We start from the raw sequence: 20,673 nt of genomic DNA on the forward strand, positions 1-20,673 counted from the left end.
CCTTCTAAACAATGTAACTCTGCAAAAACAACATTTCTATTCCCACAATTCCCCCCTTTTCTTTTTTTTATAAACTGTTGATTTTTGCAAAACCTTTCTCTAAGGTGTAATTTGATAGACTTCTTCTTTGCTTTCTTTGCTTTCCATCTCCTCATTATCTCCTTATCTGAGTAAGGTGGTAGCTCCATGGTCATTTGTTTCAATAGTGCGGTTTCAGTTAACCACTGTACTAGTCCTCTTACACAGAGGATAATGCAGCAACCAATGGCTGTCAAAACTCCTACAACTATGATCAATGTTGCAAATATGCCTACTTTTTTTTTTTTTTTTTTTTTTTACCAATTCACTGGCAAGGGTCGTAAGCCCTTGCAATGCTCTTGTTACTGAGCCATCTGGGACACTATTGTTGGGTATAAGAGTGCAACAATGGTTGCTCAGTATTACACACACAAACACACCTCCTTCCTCTGCGAGCATCATATCTAATGCTATCCTGTTTTCCCAAGCCATTTTGCTGATGGCATCTAGTTGTTCAGCGATTCCTCTCATCGCATCCTTGGTATAATTGATGAATCTCTGCAGATTATAATAGAAATAATTAATCCAATCCACATTTTTATTGATTGTTACCCACCAGAACAGTGACTCAAACCCTGCAGCAATTTGATTTCTGGCTTTATGTTCATCTGGAACTCCTCTAGGTACCCCAATAGAATCTATGTATACTCTATCATCAAATGATATTCCTAAGCCTCTTTTAGTTCTTCTGGGTATTTGTGATGTTTCTCTTTCAAATGCCAGGGTGAAGGGTATAGCTAATTGAACAAGTGCACAAGTGCCTTCCCAATTAGATGGTAGGGTGGACCTTAAGATCTTCCCTCCACCGTACCACCAGAGATCTGCCCTGGGGATCTCTAGTCTTGAGCAGTTTCCCATCAAGTCCTTGGTAGCACAAGGCAAATTCTCCCAGATGCCAGGTAGCACTCACACCCTGCCGTGAGAGGCAAGCTGTATGGTTACCTATAGCTGTAGAGAATGCAGGGGGAACCCTGATATTGTTATCATGCAAGAAACAGCAAAGAGAGACTTACAGGCCTCATTTCCCCAGGCAGTCTTTTCTTGGTACAATGCAATCATACATCGCATCCCTTGGAGTCTTTGGTCCACCCCCATGGGAAGGGCGCTATCTGGGCAATCGGTCATCCCGAGGCACAAGCATAGCAGTAGCTACGGTTGAGACTCTGGACGGTATATTTGACCCATTCTATCCAGGCATTCACATCCCCATACCCTGTTTGAACTGACACATTTCAGAGGGCCTCCTGTTTTCTCTCCTGTTTTCTCCTTGAGTTTCTCCCTTTCTCTGATGGCAATAGAGGATTGTTTCCATACAGCTATTCTCAATCTGGCTGTTGGGTCTCTCCCACTTATTTGTTCTCTCTGCTCAATTGTCATTGGGCATTTAAATCTCCACAAGCTAGCACCTCACAAGCATAAAACGTGACGGCTTGTGGTACATAACCCTCTGTCACAGTCACCCATATTTTGATGGGGTATCCCATTTTTGCTATTATCTGGTCATGCCTTTTCCAAGTTACCAATTGACCAAGGCCTTCTCTGAGGCCTAGAATCACTAAAAACAAAATTAGTAATCAATTTTTCCCCATCATTATTCTTAAACCTTAGGTTTCCAAATAATTATCAATATAAAGAATAAGATGTACACTACTACTATAACAACCCCCCCTTGGGAGCACTGCAATTCACTATAGGTCTGTTCTTTCTCTCAATCACAAGTCACAGTCATTGGTTACCTGTGAAAATAAAAGGTTAGTTTACAATTGTAAGCTCTTATCCTGCACAGAGTCCACTATGAGATTTTTCTCTTCAATTTCAACTTCCAACAAGTCTTTTGTAGGAACAGCTTCCCAGGTACTAGCGTCGATGGATACCTTCACTCGAGTATAGTGAGTCCAACCTTTTTCCACATTTCTTAGGCTGGTTCAGTGGTTGAACAGTCCAGATGAACATAAAGCCAGAAATCAAATTGCTGCAGGGTTTGAGTCACTGTTCTGGTGGGTAACAATCAATAAAAATGTGGATTGGATTAATTATTTCTATTATAATCTGCAGAGATTCATCAATTATACCAAGGATGCGATGAGAGGAATCGCTGAACAACTAGATGCCATCAGCAAAATGGCTTGGGAAAACAGGATAGCATTAGATATGATGCTCGCAGAGGAAGGAGGTGTGTTTGTGTGTGTAATACTGAGCAACCATTGTTGCACTCTTATACCCAACAATAGTGTCCCAGATGGCTCAGTAACAAGAGCATTGCAAGGGCTTACGACCCTTGCCAGTGAATTGGTAAAAAAAAAAAAAAAAAAAAAAAGTAGGCATATTTGCAACATTGATCATAGTTGTAGGAGTTTTGACAGCCATTGGTTGCTGCATTATCCTCTGTGTAAGAGGACTAGTACAGTGGTTAACTGAAACCGCACTATTGAAACAAATGACCATGGAGCTACCACCTTACTCAGATAAGGAGATAATGAGGAGATGGAAAGCAAAGAAAGCAAAGAAGAAGTCTATCAAATTACACCTTAGAGAAAGGTTTTGCAAAAATCAACAGTTTATAAAAAAAAGAAAAGGGGGGAATTGTGGGAATAGAAATGTTGTTTTTGCAGAGTTACATTGTTTAGAAGGAGGGAATGTGGTACTGAGATATGCTTACAGTGATAAGAAAGTTTAGCAGGCAACCTAGTAAAATGCAGACAACCAGACTCCTTAGGACAATTAGGTGAAAATCATGGTGTCAAGTCAAGTCAGATAAGTGAAGAAACATTACCACTTCAAGCAGTAAAAATGTCAAAAGAAATTTGAAATTTAGCAGGCCGGCAACTGAAGGCCATGCATTGTTTGTGAAGCATCAGATAGATAGTGAACCTGGATTACCCACTCAGTGGGGAAACAGTGGGGAAATTTAGCAGGCTGGCTACAGAGTGTTTCTCACGATTTGGGGGCTCGTCCGGGATCCAGTCACCTACTGGGGAGCTCCACCGCCGCAGCAGCAGGAAGGCATGCCCCGCTGATTTCAGCGGTCCTGTGCATCGACGGTGGCGGTTCTGCAGAAAGCTGACAGAGGGCCCGAGACTGGTTAAAGAGGCAGGATCCGTGAAGTAGTGGGGAAAGGAAGAAGGTAGGCACTCCGGGTTTTTAAGAATCGATCCGGTAACTCTGTGCACAGACCAAGGTAAGAAATATTAAGTATTGCCTTGGGGGTCGGGTATCTGGTGTATGGTAAGCCCTTGCACGGGGAAGTGCTGGCACTACACCAGGGGAATCTGGTGTACGGTAATCCTTGCACGGGGAAGTGCTTGGAAGTACACCAGGGAATCTGGTAAACTCAGGTGTGCGGTAACGCTGGCACGGGGAAGTGCTTGGCGGTACACCCCCATCTTTCAGTACGTTGGTGTGTGGTACACTGCAGAAGGGAAAATTCTGTAGCACATACTGGCGAGGGTTAGGAAAAATGGGAAAATATGAGTTCCAGGGGACAGGGAGATATCCCTGGGGGAGTGCCTACTAATAGTTCTTCCTGAAGAATGATAAGAAATTGGAAACATAATCCCAAAATTAGAGGGATTGTAAAAGAAGAATAATTTAAAAAAAAAAAAAAAAGGTTAAATATTGTGTATCAGTCTGGACAAAAGAACCAATTAAGGAAACAGCAGTATTTTGGCCAAAATACGGGTCTGATGAAAATTCAGGCTTTAAATTTATGTGTAAACAATAAGATTCCTTTTTCAGAGAAGGAGCCAAGTTATGCTCCCTATAATCTTAATATTGAACTGGTGGCAGCAGCAGTCACTCCAGGAAGGGAGACAGGGACTGTAATTAACACTGTCCCTAAAAAAAGTATTGTACCCTAGGCTCCGGCAAGAATTAGAACAAGGTAGACGATATGTTGAGAATTTTGCCTTCCCTGATACTAACAGTACTAACACTAACCGTGTATCCTCCTAGGTGAACTACCCCCTCCTCCTTACCAGCAGGGAGGTTAGGATTTTTAAGGAGAGGAAGTCTTTATTCGAGGACCCCAACAGCCTAGTTGAACAATTAGACCAGTTCCTACGACCTGATTTATACTCTTGGGGGAGGGAATTATGTCTATAATGTTGTTTACAGGGAAAGAAATGGGAATGATCAGGAGGAGAGCTGCTATACAAGAATGGGAAAGAGCTCATCCTCCAGGACCAGGGGTAATACCAGCAGGGCAGAAATACCCACTTGCCAATCCTGGCTGGAATAATAATAGTGTGCAACACAGAAATCATATGAGAGACTTGGGGGGGGTCAGAATGAGAAAGTACTTGGGGATGAGACCTGAGGACCCAGTATCCCAAGGGCTCTTGAAAGTTCATTGTGTGATTAAAGCCTGGCAAAATATGCAGAAAATGCTTCAGAAGATGGGGGGATGTAGTGAACAGTCACTGGGGGACCCTCCTGCGGGAGGCCCTGGAGGTGTGTGTCCGGAGGGGAGATAAGAAGGAAAAAAAAAAAAAAAAAGAGTGAGTGAAACTAATGGTATTGACAGTGCAGCGGGTAGTGAGGCAGAGGGTTGGAGAAAGAGGAAGAAAATCTTCAGGGGGAGTCAGGGCCAGGATGGAAAGGAGAGGAAGAGAGATGAAGGAATGGCAGGCAAAGAAGGCTGCCTGTTTTGTGGCCTGAGTCCTAGCAGAGACAGGCTTTGATAAGATGCTTTAAGTGTGGCCAGGCTGGCCACTTCGAATAGGAATATCTGGAGTGGAAGAAGGAAGAAAGAAGGAAAATGGGATGAAATATGCTATATTGATATGTTGTTTCAGTATCTTGGAGGGACAAGGTATGGAATTAAGTTGGACCCTGACTGAGCCTTTGGTGCTGGTATTAGAAAAGTACAGGCTGGAGAAAGATAAAGGAAGTGTAAAAAGGGTTGCTGAAGGTGTTAAAGGTGTGGCATGTAGTATTTAACAGAGCTGTTTGAAGTTGAATGAGCAGGGAAAGGGGATGTAGGCATTATCTAAGTAACAGTCTAGAAGTTTTGGTATATTTGCATATTTGCTGTGGTGTTTGGTCAGTTTCCCAAACATCGGGGAGGGGGGAACAGCCTGCTCCACCAGGGGCCTCTCCAGTGGCCGCAGGGGGGCTTCGGCTCCAGCACCTGGAGCGCCTCCTCCCCCTCCTTCTGCACTGACTTTGGTGTCTGCAGGAGGGTTTCTCGCTCTCCCAACTGCTGTTGAGCAGCAGGTTTTTGTTTGTTTCTTTGTTTGTTTGTTTTCGTGGCTGTGCTCTCACAGAGGCATGGACTGTATTGCTCATGGCTTGGCTCTGGGCAGCAGTGGGCCCCTTTGGGGCCAGATGAAATTGTCCCTTACCTGCCACGGGGAGGCTTCTGGGTTTTTCTCACGGGGGCTGCCACTGCAGTTTCCCACCCCCACACCTCTCACACCCCCTGAACCTTGCCATCAAACCCAATACACTGGGGAACAGCTAGGTCATTACTGACTTGTAAAGTATCAGGGATTAAATTAACTAATGAAACCCTAAAAAGTGATGGGGGCAGAAGGGGCTGGGATAACAGTGCCACTTTTGGGGGATACCAAGCTGAGACTAGGGGATAAAATGATCACTGGGCAATTATTGTATGTACCCAAGGCAGGGACTAACTTTTTGGGAAGGGATTTGATGATTAAATTGGGCATTCAAATAGTAAATTGTTAGACTGGAATAACAGTGTTATTAATGGAGTGCTCTCAGGCCCTGAGAGAAAACATATATTCACCTCTGACTGGAAAGATCCTGAAATGGGGGCGGAAGCAACAATATAGGTGGACAATTTTACCTCAGGGGTTTACAGGGCCACCTATCTATTTGGGTAAGTTCTAAAAAGATTTTGGAGCAATTACAACCTCCCAAGGCGGTATTAATGTTAACAAATATGTGGATTGTTTTCTATTGTCAGGACAGGAGAAAAGAGTTGTGAAGAAAGCTACTAACAAGATTCATGGAGTCTCCTGAATCACCCTTCTTTGTTCCCTCTAAACTCTTTTATATTCCTGATGGCCTCGTTGTTAAGAGTCTAATGTTATCATCAGCCACGGGGCTTTCCAATCCCCATGGCCACACTCTCAAATCTCCCCCTTCTTTATTAATATCAACCATTTTCTGGACACAAATTGCCACTCCATATATAACAGGAGCAGCTGGAGTGGAAGAAGGAGGAGAGATTGCTGTTATAAATTCAGAATAGAGAAGTCAGGGCTTCTCAGAAAACTAGTCCCACTGAAAGCCCTTGATAAATGAAAAGTGCTCAAGGGTTGAGATGAGGACAGGAGGATCACTCTACAATTATCGTCATGGGCAAAACAGACTTAGCAGAGGGAGATTAATAAAATTTATTACCTATTGCTGACGGGCTGGAGCAGTGAGAAACAAAGAAACAAGCTGGGGGCACCTTCCCCAATCCACTCTTTTCCACCTCTTTCCCTCACTGTGTGGTGCAGAAGGGTTGGGATTGGGGGTGGCAGTCTGTCCATGATGCTTCGTTTCCACTGCTCCATGGTCGCTCTCTTCCCCTGCTCCAGCGTGGGGTCCCTCCTGCGGGGTGCTGTCCTTCCTGGGCTGGTCCTCTGTGGGCTTCTCCACGGGCAGCACCTTTTTGGGAGCTGCTCCTGGTTGGTGCCACTGGGTCTATCCATCAGGAGCGGGTTGGTCCAGCTTGGGACCCCCATGGGCAGCAGATTCCCCCCCCCAGTCACCTGCTCCTGCATGGGCTCCTCTCCACGGGCTGCAGTGTGGAGATCTGCTCCGTCATGGTAAACCATGGACTGTGGGGGGGGACGACAGCCTGTTCCACCATGGGCCTCTCCATGCACTGCAGACGGGCTTCAGATCCAACACCTGGAGTGCCTCCTCCCCCTCCTTCTTCACAGACCTTGGTGTCTGCAGGGAGGTTTCTCACTCCTCGCTCTCCCAGATGCTGTTGTGCAGCAGGTTTTTTTTTTTTGTTTTCTTGGATGTGCTCTTGCAGAGGCACAAACTGCGTTGCTCATGGCTTGGCTCTGGGCAGAAGTGGGCCCCTTTGGAGCCGGCTGAAACTGGCTCTTATTTGCCACGGGGCAGCTGCTGGATTCTTCTCACAGGGGCTACCACTGCAGGCCCCCCAGCTACCAGAACCTTGCCAAGTAAACCCAATACTTTGGGGCAGCTAGGTCATTACTGGCCTGTAAAGTATCAGGGCTTAAATTAACTAATGAAACCCTAAATATGATGGGGGTAGAAGAGACTGGGATAACAGTGCTACTTTTTGGGGATACCAAGCTTAGACAGAGCGAGAAGCTAAGTCCTTTTCTTAGTGTAAACACTACTCTGCAACAATTAAAACGTCAGCATGTTATCAACATTATTCTCATCCTAAATCCAAAACACAGAACCATATCAGCTCCTAGGAGGAAAATTAACTCTATTCTAACCGAAACCAGGACAACCACCTGTGGTGGTTTTCCTCAGGTGGGCAGCTATGTTCTACCACAGTCACTCTCTCAGTCCCCCTCCTCAAAGAGGAACGGAACGGCACAGAGAACTCAAGGTTTGAGATAAGGATGATTTAATTAAAGGGAAAAGGGAGAGGTGAAAAAAAAAGGCAGGGCAGGGCAGGGGAAGGGAGGAGAGGAGAGGAGAGGAGAGGAGAGGAGAGGAGAGGAGAGGAGAGGAGAGGAGAGGAGAGGAGAGGAGAGGAGAGGAGAGGAGAGGAGAGGAGAGGAGAGGAGAGGAGAGGAGAGGAGAGGAGAGGAGAGGAGAGGAGAGGAGAGGAGAGGAGAAAAGAAAAAAGAAAAGAAAAGAAAAGAAAAGAAAAGAAAAGAAAAGAAAAGAAAAGAAAAGAAAAGAAAAGAAAAGAAAAGAAAAGAAAAGAAAAGAAAAGAAAAGAAAAGAAAAGAAAAGAAAAGAAAAGAAAAAAGAAAAGAAGGAAAGGCTGCACAGAAGCACAGAGAGAGAAAAAGCAGTTACTCTCTACTTCCCATCAATGAGCGATGTTCGGCCACATCCTGGGAAGCAGGACCTCAATACACATAGCGGTTGTTTGGGAGGACAGATGCTTCCACAAGGAGAGCCCCCCCCCCCCTTCCCCTTTCCCACTTTATTGCTGAGTGTGACATCATATGGTAAGGAATATCCCTTTGGTCGGTTTAGGTCTGCTGCCCTGGTGATGTCCCCTCCCCATGTCTTGCACACCCCCAGCCTGCTGGCTCTTGGAGGCTTGGAGGGAGTCCTGATGTGGTACCAGTATTGTGCAGCAATAGACACAACACTGGTATGATACCAGTGCTGTTCTAGCTACAAGTGCAGAGCACAGCACTGTATGGGCTGCTTCAGGGAAAGTTAACTCCATCTCAGCCAGGCCCAGCACACCATCTCAGGTATTCTCTGCGCCATCATCCAGATCATTAACGTTGTTGAATGGGACTGGACTGAATTTTGACCCCTGGGGTACTCCACTAGTTGCTGGCCTCCAACTAGACTTTGTGTCACTGACAACCACCCTCTGGGCCAGGTCATTCATCCAGTTTTTAATCCACCTCACTGCCCATCTAACCCGAACATGAATAGCTTGTCTATGAGGATCTTATGAGGGACAGTGTCAAAGGCCTTACTGAAGTACAGGAAGACTATATCCGCTGCTCTCCCTTCATCCATCAGGGTCACCATTTCATTTGTAGAAGCTTATCAGGTTGATCAAGCATGACTTCCCCTTGGTGAATCCATACTGATTACTCCTGATGAATTTCTTGTCCTTCATGACCTCTTGTCCTCTCCCCTACCCTCCTGTATCCTGGGCTGCATCAAAAGAAGCATGACCAGCAGGCTGAGGGAGGCGATTTTCCCCCTCTACTTTGTTCTTGTTAGACCTCACATGGAGTAGTGCATCCAGCACTGGGGCCCCAGCACAACAAGGATGTGGACCTGTGTCGCGCTAAGGGGTGTAGCCGATTAACCGTTATGGGCCCGGTCAGATTCAGGGTACTGAACTATCACAATCACAGATTCACCAATAACGCATTAACCGTTATTTTGAACAATATGTCTCGCTTTAAGTTGTCAAGCAACTCGGTCTTCAGGCCTTATGTATCCCGTTCTTTCCAGGTCAAAGAAAAGCATATCCATCTCCTTTTCAAGGCCGATAGGCCTGGGTCAAAAGTCACGTTCAGGTCAACAGGGGGCATAACAGCAAAAGACTTTGATGACTGTAGCAGCAGAGGGGCTCTCAATTGAGTCTCAATCATCAATTTGGCCAATTGGTGTTTGTCTGATTCATTCTCTCGACTCGTCCAGAACTTTGAAGATGCCATGGCATATGATATTCCCATTTAATGCCCAGGGCCACAGTCAAAGCCTTTAAAACTTTTGAAGTAAAGTGTGTCCCCTGATCGGAATCAATGCTCCCGATTAAACCAAAACGAGGAGTAACATTCTCCAACAGGTTTTTAGCTACCACTGCAGTGGTGGCTCATGCTGCAGGATAAGCCTCTACCCAATGTGTTAGTTGATCCACGATCACCAACAGATATTTATATCTTCCTACTTTTGGTAGTTCAGTAAAGTCCACCTGTATTCTCTCAAATGGTCGATATGCAATCCTTCGTCCTCCAGCAGGAGCTTGCCAAATGCCTTCTTATTTACCTTTTGACACGTTAAGCATCCTTGGACGGTTTGTTTGGCTATCTCATATATTCCTACACACCCATAAAATTTTAGAAATTGATCACTCAGTGCTTTTGTTCCCCAGTGGGTTTGTAGGTGTAGCCGTAAAAGTAGACGTCTAGTTTGTTCCTTTGGCAGTATTTCTCTTCCATCAGGCAGAATCCATTTTCCTTCTTTCAGTTCTGCTCCTATGGTCTTTATAATTTTTATTTCTGCTTCTGTATACTTTTTCTCTTGTGTCCCTTTTCCGTTATCCGTTTCTTGTAGGGTTAGGACTACATCATGCTTCCTAAGAGCTGCTTCCCTAGCTTCTCTGTCCGCTAGGTTATTCCCTCTTATGTGGAAGCCAGTTCCCTTTTGATGTCCTCTGACATGTACCACAGCAATCTCCCTAGGTCCTCTCAATGCCTGCAATATTTGAGTAACTAAAGTTTGGTGAATCAGCCCTTTTCCCTGGGTGCCTATGAGTCCCCTTTCTTCCCAAATTTTCCCAAATGTGTGGACTATTCCATAAGCATATTTAGAGTCTGTATAAATAGTGCCACTTTTTCCTTTCAATAGTTCTAGGGCTCGTAATAATGCATAAAGTTCACATGCTTGAGCGGACCAGGCAGCGCTGAGTGGTCCCGATTCTATTAGGACCATATCCCCATTTACGACGGCATACCCTGATCTTCTTTTTCCATCTACTACTTTGGATGATCCATCAATAAATAATTTTTCCCCTGTTTCTAATTCTGTCTCCTTGAGATCGGGTCAGATTTAGGTTTGCAATTCAATCACTTCCATGCAGTTATGTTGTAGTTCTGTTAGGGGTTCCCCATATAGAAATTGCGCAGGACTCTGTGCAGCAGTTACTTTTAGTTCTAAATCAGGGGAGTCGATCAGGATGGCCTCATACTTCAGCATCCTACTATCAGTTAACCATTTTTCAGCCTTTTGCTGGAGTACTCCCCTAACATTATGTGGAGTATATATCTTCAGAGATGCTCTAAAAGTGACTTTTCTAGCTTCCTCAATCAGTAAGGCAGTAGCCACAATTGCCTGTAAGCACACTGGCCACCCCCTACTCACAGGGTCTAATAGTTTGGAACAATATCCCACAAGTTTCTTGATTCCTGCCCATTCTTGAGTTAGTACTCCATATGCAGTTTGCTTAGAAATATTTATAAATAAATAAAAGGGTCTTTCTAAATCTGGGAGGCTCAGCACTGGAGCTTCTATTAACGTTTTCTTGATCAACCTCAACTTTTCCTCATCTTCCTCGTTCCACTTAATTTTTTCTCCAGTCAATTTTTCATATAAAAACTTTGCCTTTTCACTAAACCCTTCAATCCAGGGTCTACAATATCCCAAGAGGCCAAGCAGTTGCCTCACTTCCTTCTTCGTTTTGGGTGATGATAGGGCTAAAATCACAGATACCCTGTCAGGATCCAATTTTTTCTTTCCTTTCTTTCCTTGGCTAAGCCAATGTCCTAAGTACCTTACTTCCTTTTCCACAAATTGTAATTTAGATTTTGAGACCTTCAATCCTTTTTTCCCTAAGAAATTAAGTAATTCAATAGTGGTTCTCCGTGTATTTTTTTCAGTCTCCCCAGCTATTAATAGGTCATCCACATATTGCAACAATTTCACTTCCCTCTTTACCTCAAAAAGTTGTAATAATTTTTCTAAGGTTTGGCCAAATAAATTTGGGGATTCAGTAAATCCCTGAGGAAGTACAGTCCATCTAAGCTGTTGTCGCCTTCCTGTTTCGAGGTCTTCCCATTCAAAGGCGAAGTAATTCCAAGACCCTTCACTTAATGGGCAGGCCCAGAAAGCATCCTTCAAATCTATTACACTATACCATTTATGCTGAGGTGTTAGGTGGTTTAATAAAGTATATGGGTTAGCCACCACTGGAAATTTGGTTATGGTTCGCTGATTCACAGCCCTAAGATCCTGAACCAACCTATATGATCCATCAGCCTTTTATACTGGCAAAATGGGGGTATTATGTGGGGACATACATGGTTCCAGCATCCCCTTTTGGAGCAACCTGTCTATAACTGGTTTGAGTCCTCTTTTCCCCTCCAATGGGATAGGATATTGCCTAATCCTTATTGGCTGTTGTGGATCCACTATTTCTACTACCAAGGGTTCCATATCTAATTTTCCTGAATCTCCCTCTTGATACCATACATGTGGGTCTATTTCTCCCTCATCTTCTTGGGTTAGGGTATATAGCTGAATTTTTAATTCTCCCCCCTGGCTCTTGATTTCCAACCCTAATCTTATTATTAAGTCCCTTCCTAATAGATTGTGCTCAGCCTCAGGCACCAGCAATAGGTCATTGAGACATAGTTTCTTTTCTGATTCTATTTCTATATTTTCCAATATAGGAACCTTAAAGGGCTCACCTTTTGCTCCTACTACCATGGTATTCCTCTTTCCTTCCTTAACCCCTTTTGGTAATTTTCTAATAGTTGATTTCTCCGCTCCAGTATCTACCAAAAATACACCTCTTCCCTCTGGGGACCTATTAATAATTTTATCAAGGGCTCATTCGATGTTCGGGTCCCCAAAAGATATAGTTCAGATTCAGAGTACTGAACTATCACAATACAGATTCACCAATAACGCATTAACCGTTAGGGGTCTGGTTGGATTCAGAGCACTGAACTACCACGGTCACGTTTTCACCAATAACGTATAACCACCCTTACTCTAGTCGCATTTAATGAGAACTGTCACGACTAGGAACAATGCAATCAAGTGCAATTTATTACAGCAACAGGTACACAGGTTCTTTGGATTGCCGGCGATAGCGACTGTCTGCAAAAGCAAGCCAGCATGCATGAAATACACAGGTGACACAGGTGCGCAGCCTGGAAATTAATGCGTTAAAAGGCACAAAGACTCTATAGAGATTTCTAAGTTTCCACGGAGACACACAGTATAACCAAGTGTTCAAATCTCACCCAAAGGCGTCCCAATGGGGGGGAAGAGAGGCTCAGACCGTCGACTGGTCCCAGGAGTCAGGAGGTCCTCGGGATGGTGTATTCCCTCGGGATGGTATCTCCCCTGACGGTGGTATCTTCCCTGACATCCCCTCTTTCTTGGGCCAATTTATAGTATTTTCTATCTTTCAGGTGGAGCTTGAGTGACTCTAGTCAAGAATATCTTAGTTATGATTGGTGAAAAGTTCTCCCGTCTCCATTTAAAAATAATAGGCTCCGAGAAATTCAGAGCGAATGATCGGTGAGGGGTGGTCGCACCTTGGAGGCGGGTAGCTTTTGGGGTGGAGGTGTGTTTTGGTATTATAATGATATTATAATGAGCAAAAGTACACTAGGGTACAGAATTTTTCAAAACATGACAGGTCCTTGGCTCAGGGTAGCAAAAAGTGAAGCTTATCGGTCTTGGTGTGCACAAGAACAATCGAGTCCCCACCTGGTCACAGAGCCTAGCCATGGTGTCTCCACTCCACTCTACGCTCCGTACTGTTCCTTAGAGCTAGCACACCAGGTTCCCCCAGAGCGATAGCATCTAAGGTTGGAAGCCTAGGGAACGCTCAGGTAATGCAGCTACGCCCTACCCTGAAAACCTCTTCAGTGCTGTACATTTTCTCTAAAATGTGAATGTTAGTTTTATTTCCCTAGTTACTTTGGGCAATTGCACCACATAATCCACCCCATGACTATAGTCACTCAAGCTTCACGACATTATGAATATGTCAGGGATATCACATACATCCTCGGGACAAGGTTTATCGAGTGTATGTACATTGTGTAGGGATGCTAAGCGTTTTACCATAAACCAAAGTTTAACGTACAATCTAATTGTCAGTATTAAGCATAATACAGTGAGTATTAACTGAATAATAACAGGGTGAAGCATCTTGTTGAAGATTCCTGTGGCAGCTGGTGACCATCCAAACAAAGTGTCCCACCAACGGTGTCTCTCATCTCTCTTTACTCTTTCCATCACTCGATGTATTTCTTGTGCATCGTCGTGAGAAACACTCTGTAGCCAATAACTTAGGCTCAGGCGAGGATCTCAGTGAAGTAGTAATTTATTCGCGATTGCAATGGCGGGCGCCCCACAAGCAGGAGAGAGCGCATCTACTAGTTCCAAAACACAGTTTATATACTTTTTGATGACAGGACCCTCCCCTGTTTCCCCACTGAGTGAGTAATCCAGGTTCACAATCTATCTGATGCTTCACAGACAATGCACGGCCTTCAGTTGCTGGCCTGCTAAATTTCAAATTTCAAATTTCAAATTTCTTTTGACACTTTTACTGTTTAAAGTGGTAATATTTCTTCAATTATCTGACTTGACTTAACACCATGATTTTCTCCTAATTGCTCTAACGATTCCGTTTGTCTGCATTTTACAAGGTTTTTTCTTGAGCTTTCTTATCACTGCAAGCATATCTCGGTACCACATTCCTTCCTTCTAAATAATGTAACTCTGCAAAAACAACATTTATATTCCCACAGGCAACACGATGAAGTTACGTCATCAATAAAGAAGCAGGAAAAAGGAGTGAAGAGGAACAGGCTGGCAGAATGGAGACCAGGACGGGAACAGGCACTTTGATCACCTCAGGAAGATGGGTTCAGCCAAACTCAGCAAACTGCTCAGAGAAGCTCGTACAGGAAGTCGCTGGAAACAGGTGCACCGGAGCTGGGAAGAAGCTCAAGCTGAGAGAAGTGGACCCGCACACACAACTGCCCCTCTCTGGTAAGCAATTGCGCATTATGGGGAATCATACGTCCTTAGGAACAAAGACTGTCCTGGTAACCTTACAGCTTAGTCTACTTCTTAACAATCAGAATTGGCCTTGAAAAGGAGATGGATATGCTTTTCTTTGGCCTGGAAAGAACGGGATACATAAGGCCTGAAGACCGAGTTGCTTGACAACTTAAAGCGAGACATATTGTTCAAAAGGAGTGGAAAATGGAGACTGTTGAGTCGTGGAACTTGGAGGATTGTTTGTTACCTTTTCTGATTGTACATATGTTTAGGTGTACTCGATTTTAGTAAGTTATGGAACTTAAAGGATTGTTTGTTACCTTTCCTGATTGTACGTATGTATAGGCATACTTGCGTTTAGTATGTAAAGCAATGTTCTGTATATTTAGAATGTTTGATGTTTGTGTGTGCGTGTTGGTGGAGCGTAGACTCCCCGCACACCCAGCACTGTTTACTTGCTTTTTATACCTTTTAGAAATATTTGTTTTATAAATATTACTAGATTCAGATTGAGTTGAGACCTCATTTATAACAATTGGGAAAAGTACAATTATTATACACCCTGCGGAATCATGAAATTGAAACACGAGCTAAATATGGGATTCCAACCATTGCTAAAAACTTGTTTATAAAACTTACAGAGAATATTGTGAAAGCATTCTTTTATGGTTCAATTGGCCTTGGCCAAATTCGAAGCCAAGACACAAATTAATCATAGAATCATAGAATATCCTGAGTTGGAAGGGACCCTTAAGGATCATCAAGTCCAACTCTTGACACCGCACAGGTCTACCCAAAAGTTCAGACCATGTGACTAAGTGCACAGTCCAATCTCTTCTTAAATTCAGACAGGCTCGGTGCAGTGACCGCTTCCCTGGAGAGCCTGTTCCAGTGTGCAACCACCCTCTCTGTGAAGAACCCCCTCCTGATGTCAAGCCTAAATTTCCCCTGCCTCAGTTTAACCCCGTTCCCGCGGGTCCTGTCACTGGTGTTAATGGAGAAAAGGTCTCCTGCCTCTCGACACCCCCTTACGAGGAAGTTGTAGACTGACATTCAAAAGAAGAGGAGGGATTGTTATATATGGAGTGGTAATTCCTAATTCCTGTCAGAAAAATGGTTGATATTAATAAAGAAGGGGGAGATTTGGGAATGTGGCAATGGGGGTCGGAAAGCCTCCTGGTTGGTGATAACATCAGACTCTTAACGATAAGGTCATCAGGAATGTAAAGAGTTTAGAGGAAACAAAGAAGGGTGATTGAGGCGACACCCTGCTGTCTGGGGTTGCTTGTTTTCCCCTCTGTTAAGGCACGGAAGTTGCTGGGGGGGGTTGCTGGTTAGAACTGTTAACATTTATTGTTTAATGTTATATGATAATAATATTATTAGTGTGGTTTCAAGGGTTAACGAAACGCGGGAAAAGCAATCACGTTTTGTTGCTTTTGGGAACCTTGTGGTGGGCAGAGCATGTGCAGAAGAAGAGGGAGACAGTCGAAGCCGCTCCTGCAGTCTGGAACAAAAGGTTGCTAATGGTGATGGGGAAACCGTGAGCCTTTCACCCACAACGACCACCACAAAGCGAATTATAATATGAAGCGGGGATAGGATATACATATGTGTAGGCGCACTCGGGTTTCTTGTAAATATGTAACAGCAATGTCCTATATATATTTGGAAAGTTTGACGGTTGGGTGTGCGTGTTGGTAGAGCATAGACTCCCCGCGCACCCAGCGCTGTTTACTTGCCTTTTATAAATATTCTTTTATGTTACTAAATTCAGAGTGAGTTGAGACTTTATTTATAACAAAAGGAATGGAAAATGGTGACTGTTAAGTCATGGAACTTAAAGGATTGTTTGTTACCTTTTCTGATTGTACGTATGTATAGGCATACTCGGGTTTAGTATGTAAAAGCGATGTTCTATATGTTTACAATGTTTGATGTTCGTGTGTGCGTGTTGGTGGACTGTAGACTCCCCGCACAACCAGCGCTGTTTACTTGCCTTTTATAGCTTTTATAGCTTTTATACCTTTTATACCTTTTATAAGTATAAATATTACTAGATTCAGATTGAGTTGAGACTTCATTTATAACACTCCTATTTGAAGTGGCCAGCCTGGCCACACTTAAATCATCTTCTCAAAGCCTTTCCCTGCTAGGATTTAGGCTGCAACACAGGTAGCTTTCCTTGCCTGCCATTCCTTCATCTCTCTTCCTCTCCCTTCCATCCTGGGCCTAACTACCCCTGAAAGTTTTCTTCTCTATTTCCAACCCTTTGCCTCACTACCTGTTCCACTGTGAATACCATTAGTTTAGCTCTCTGCTTTTCTTTCTCATCTCCCCTCCTGACATACACCTTCAAGACCTCCGGTGACTGTTCATTCTATCCTCCCATCTTCTGGAGCTTTTCCTGTATATCTGGCCAGGCTTTAATCACAAAATGAACTTTCAAGATTCCTTGGGCTACCGGGTCCTCAGGATTCACCCCCAAGTACTTTCTCATTCTGAACCCAAGTCTCTCATATGATTTCTGTGTTGTGGGTTGTTATTATCCCAGTTGGATAAGCGGATATTTCTTCTCAATCAGAATTACTTTCAGTCCGGGGTGGGGGGGGGAGGGTGTTAGTTCTTTCCCATTCTTGCATAGCTGCCTGCTAAACCATTCCCATCCTAAACATTCTTCTCCAGTGAATAACATACTCAATATTTACATTTCTGCGACCCCCCCCTCCACCCCCAGAATAAAAATTAGGCCTTAGAAACTGATCTGACTGTTCTGCTAGTCCTATAGGGTCCTCAATCAAATACTTAATTTCCTTCATTTCCTTCTTAAAACTGCTAACCTCTCTGCTGGTGGGGGGCGGGAGTGTTCACGTGTTCACATGACCTACTTGTCCTTGTCCCACTGCAACCTCCCTAAGAGGATACACAGTGTGAGTACTGTTAGTATCAGGGAAGGCAAAATTCTCAATATCTCTTCTACCTTGTTCTAATTCTTGTCAGAGCCAAGAGTACACTCCTCCTCTAGGGACAGTGTTAATTACAGTCCCTGTCTCCCTTCCTGGAGTGATTGCTGCTGTCAGCGGTGCAATATTAGGACTATAGGGAGAATAACTTGATTCCTTCTCTGAAAAAGGAGTCTTATTGTCTACATATAAATTCAGAGCCTGAATTTTCATCAGACCCCTATTTTGTCCAAAATACTGAAGGTCCTTTTATTGGCTTTTTAGGCCAGGCAATTGCACAATGTCTAACCATTGTTTTCTTATCCTTTTCCCTAGATTTTTTTTTCACAATTCCTTATCATTTTTCCTGAGGACTATCTATAGGCACAATTCCAGGGTCTCCAGCCCCATTCTGCTGTTCCTTGAAGCCCTTGTTCACCAACACTTTCTGACATGCTGCTGTTATAAATGGCTCAGGATTCAAATTAGGATTAAATAAAAAAATAGGATTTATTAAAAGAATATAAAGGAATAGAGGTAAGCAAACAGCGCTGGGTGCACCGGGAGTCTCCACTCCACCAGGACACACACCAGTTACATCAAGCAGCTGATTTTTATGCACCTAGACTAATACATATTCATTACTACTTCTAAAAAAAAACAGGTTATTATAATTAGCTTCCGGGGTCCAGTCCCTCCTACTGGAGCATGCGCATCAGTCTCCTCTGGGGGTCTCTGGGGGTCTTTCATGCTGAAGGCTCGTAGTCTTCCTCTCACCTTTGTACTCACTCGGCACAATTCCAAGTTTATAGAACACTTTCTGCAGGTCTTGTCTCCCAACCGTCCTTCAGCTTCTTTTTCCTTCCTCTTAATCTCTTGCCCCCCTGGCCAGATACCAAAGATCCACATAGTATCCCATAACAGTCACTAGTTGTTATCAGTTGTTCTGAAACTCCCAGACATCAAACACAAACAGCTTTCTTATTTGACGCTTCACGAGTAATTAAAACATTCTTCCCCAGCCATTCACAGACACATCTATAGCAGTGTTAAGTTAATCTCGAAGAAGACAGGAAAAAAGGCTGTAACTGTTAGAAATAGAAGTCCGGAATAACAAAAGCAAACAGGTTCATAAATTTAAGGAGTGTTTTCTGAAGACTTGATAAATTGACTAGAATGAGGGGGAGACTGGGACACACTGCATCTGTGGTTCAAGAATTAAATTGCCAGCGCAAGGCCCAGAGGCAGACAGGATTCAAACAGAATTGTTCTTTATGGACACGAATTTATGGACACGAATTGGAATTGTTAAAACATTCCTCACACTGCTGTGGACTTCTGTCCTGGTTTCAGCTAGGACAGAGTTAGTTTTCCTCCTAGTAGCTGGTAGGGTGCTATGTTTTGGATTAGAATGAGAAGAGTGTTGATAACATGCTGATGTTTTCATTGTTGCAGAGCAGTGCTTACACTAAGCCAAGGACTTTTCAGCTTCTCACACTGTCCTGCCAGCGAGGAAGCTGGGGGTGCAGCAGGAACTGGGAGGGGACAGACCCAGGACATCTGACCCAAACCGGCTAAAGGGGTAATCCATACCCTATGACATCATGCTGAGCAATTATTGTGGGATGTCTGGCAGGGGTGGGAGGGCCGGCTGCTAGGGGATAGGTTGGACATCGGTCAGCGAGTGGTGAGCAATTGCATTGCGCATCACTTGTTTTGTACACATTAGTAGTAGTAGTACTATTATCATTATTATTATTTTCCTGTCTTAATTAACTGTCTCTATCTCAACCCACAGGCTTCATTTTCCTGATTCTCTCCCCCATCCCAGAGAGGAAGGGGGAAGGGTGAGCGAATGGCTGTGTGGTGCTTAGCTGCTGGCCGGGTTAAAACACAACGGTCCTTTTGGCACCCAACCTGGGGCTCGAAGGGTTGAGATAACAACAGAACTGACCAGAGCATGTTAAAACAAAACTGTTATAAGCGTTACATCAGTTTAATAGTTGCTAATCACAATGTTGATTTTTTTTATCTCAGATCTGCTCTGCCTGTTTTCCGAAGTGAGTTATAGAACACATTACTTTGCATATGTGTTCCCTGTCATGCTGCTTATCATTTACGGGTGTTGATATACTCACTCACTGAGGCGATTGGCTCCGGGGAGACGCGTTCTGCCGTGGAGCGAGGGATCGAGGCAGGCAGGGCTTTTTTTCTGGTATTGAGGCCACTCAAGGCAGGCGAGGGAGCTGCCGGAGCCAGCAGCACCCCCTCCCTGGCCGTACTAAGGCAGCCCCTAGGGAGCGCGAGCCACCAGGAGCACAGTGAACAGGTTGGGCAAACAAGGCGTGGCGCATAAGTCAGGGCATGGCACGGCAGTTTGTGTGAGCAAGGCAAGCAGGGAGGGGGCCCTCACCTCTCTTTTCCAGCTGTCTTTCCCAACGGTGGTTGTAACCTGCTCTTGAAGAGCCCGGCCATGGTATCCACAAGGCAGAAAACCTTGACCCCCCACATCTCTTGCAACCTCTCCAGCCACAGTCACCGATGTGGCTACCCAGACAGAGGTCTTGGGGAAATCTTCTCTGTGCTTAAAGCAGCTATGCCAAAAGCCCACCGGTACCCTTTTGTATCCTTGAAGTACCCTCTCTTGAGGTAGTCTATGCTGAGGATGCACGGAGCCTCTGGGCCTGTCACAATGGGATGCTTTTCCCACTCGTTCCCAGTTAGACTCAATTCAGCTTCCAATACAGTTAGTTGTTGGTATCCCCCTGTCACTCCAGAGATACAGATGAGTTCTGTCCCTTGGTGGCCTGATGGGATTAAGGTACATTGTGCGCCAGTGTCCACTAGAGCTATGTATTCTTGTGGTTCCAATGTGCCAGGCCATCAGATCCACACAGTCCAGTAAATCCAGTTGTCCCTCTCCTCTACCTGGCCAGAGGCAGGGCCCCTCTAGTCCTGGCTGGAGCATCTGTCAATTAATCCTTGCAAAAGAGAAGCAGAGGTCTCTTCATCAGGGTCAAGAATGACATCAGCCCTTCTACTGCCTCTGGGGAACTGCCCAATAGAAACTGGAGCAGCGTTTTTCTTAGGAGCCCCTCTTCTCGCTGCTGTATTTCCTTGAAGTTCACGTTCCAGAGCAGCTAGGGTTGAAGTAGGTTCACCATCCCATTTCCTCATATCTTCCCCGTGGTCGCACAGATAAAACCACAAGGTGCCACGTGGTGTGCGTCTTGGGTACTCTCTCCCT

Source organism: Anas platyrhynchos, chromosome W, assembly GCF_047663525.1.
Source record: "Anas platyrhynchos isolate ZD024472 breed Pekin duck chromosome W, IASCAAS_PekinDuck_T2T, whole genome shotgun sequence".
NCBI classification, from domain to species: Eukaryota; Metazoa; Chordata; class Aves; order Anseriformes; family Anatidae; genus Anas; species Anas platyrhynchos.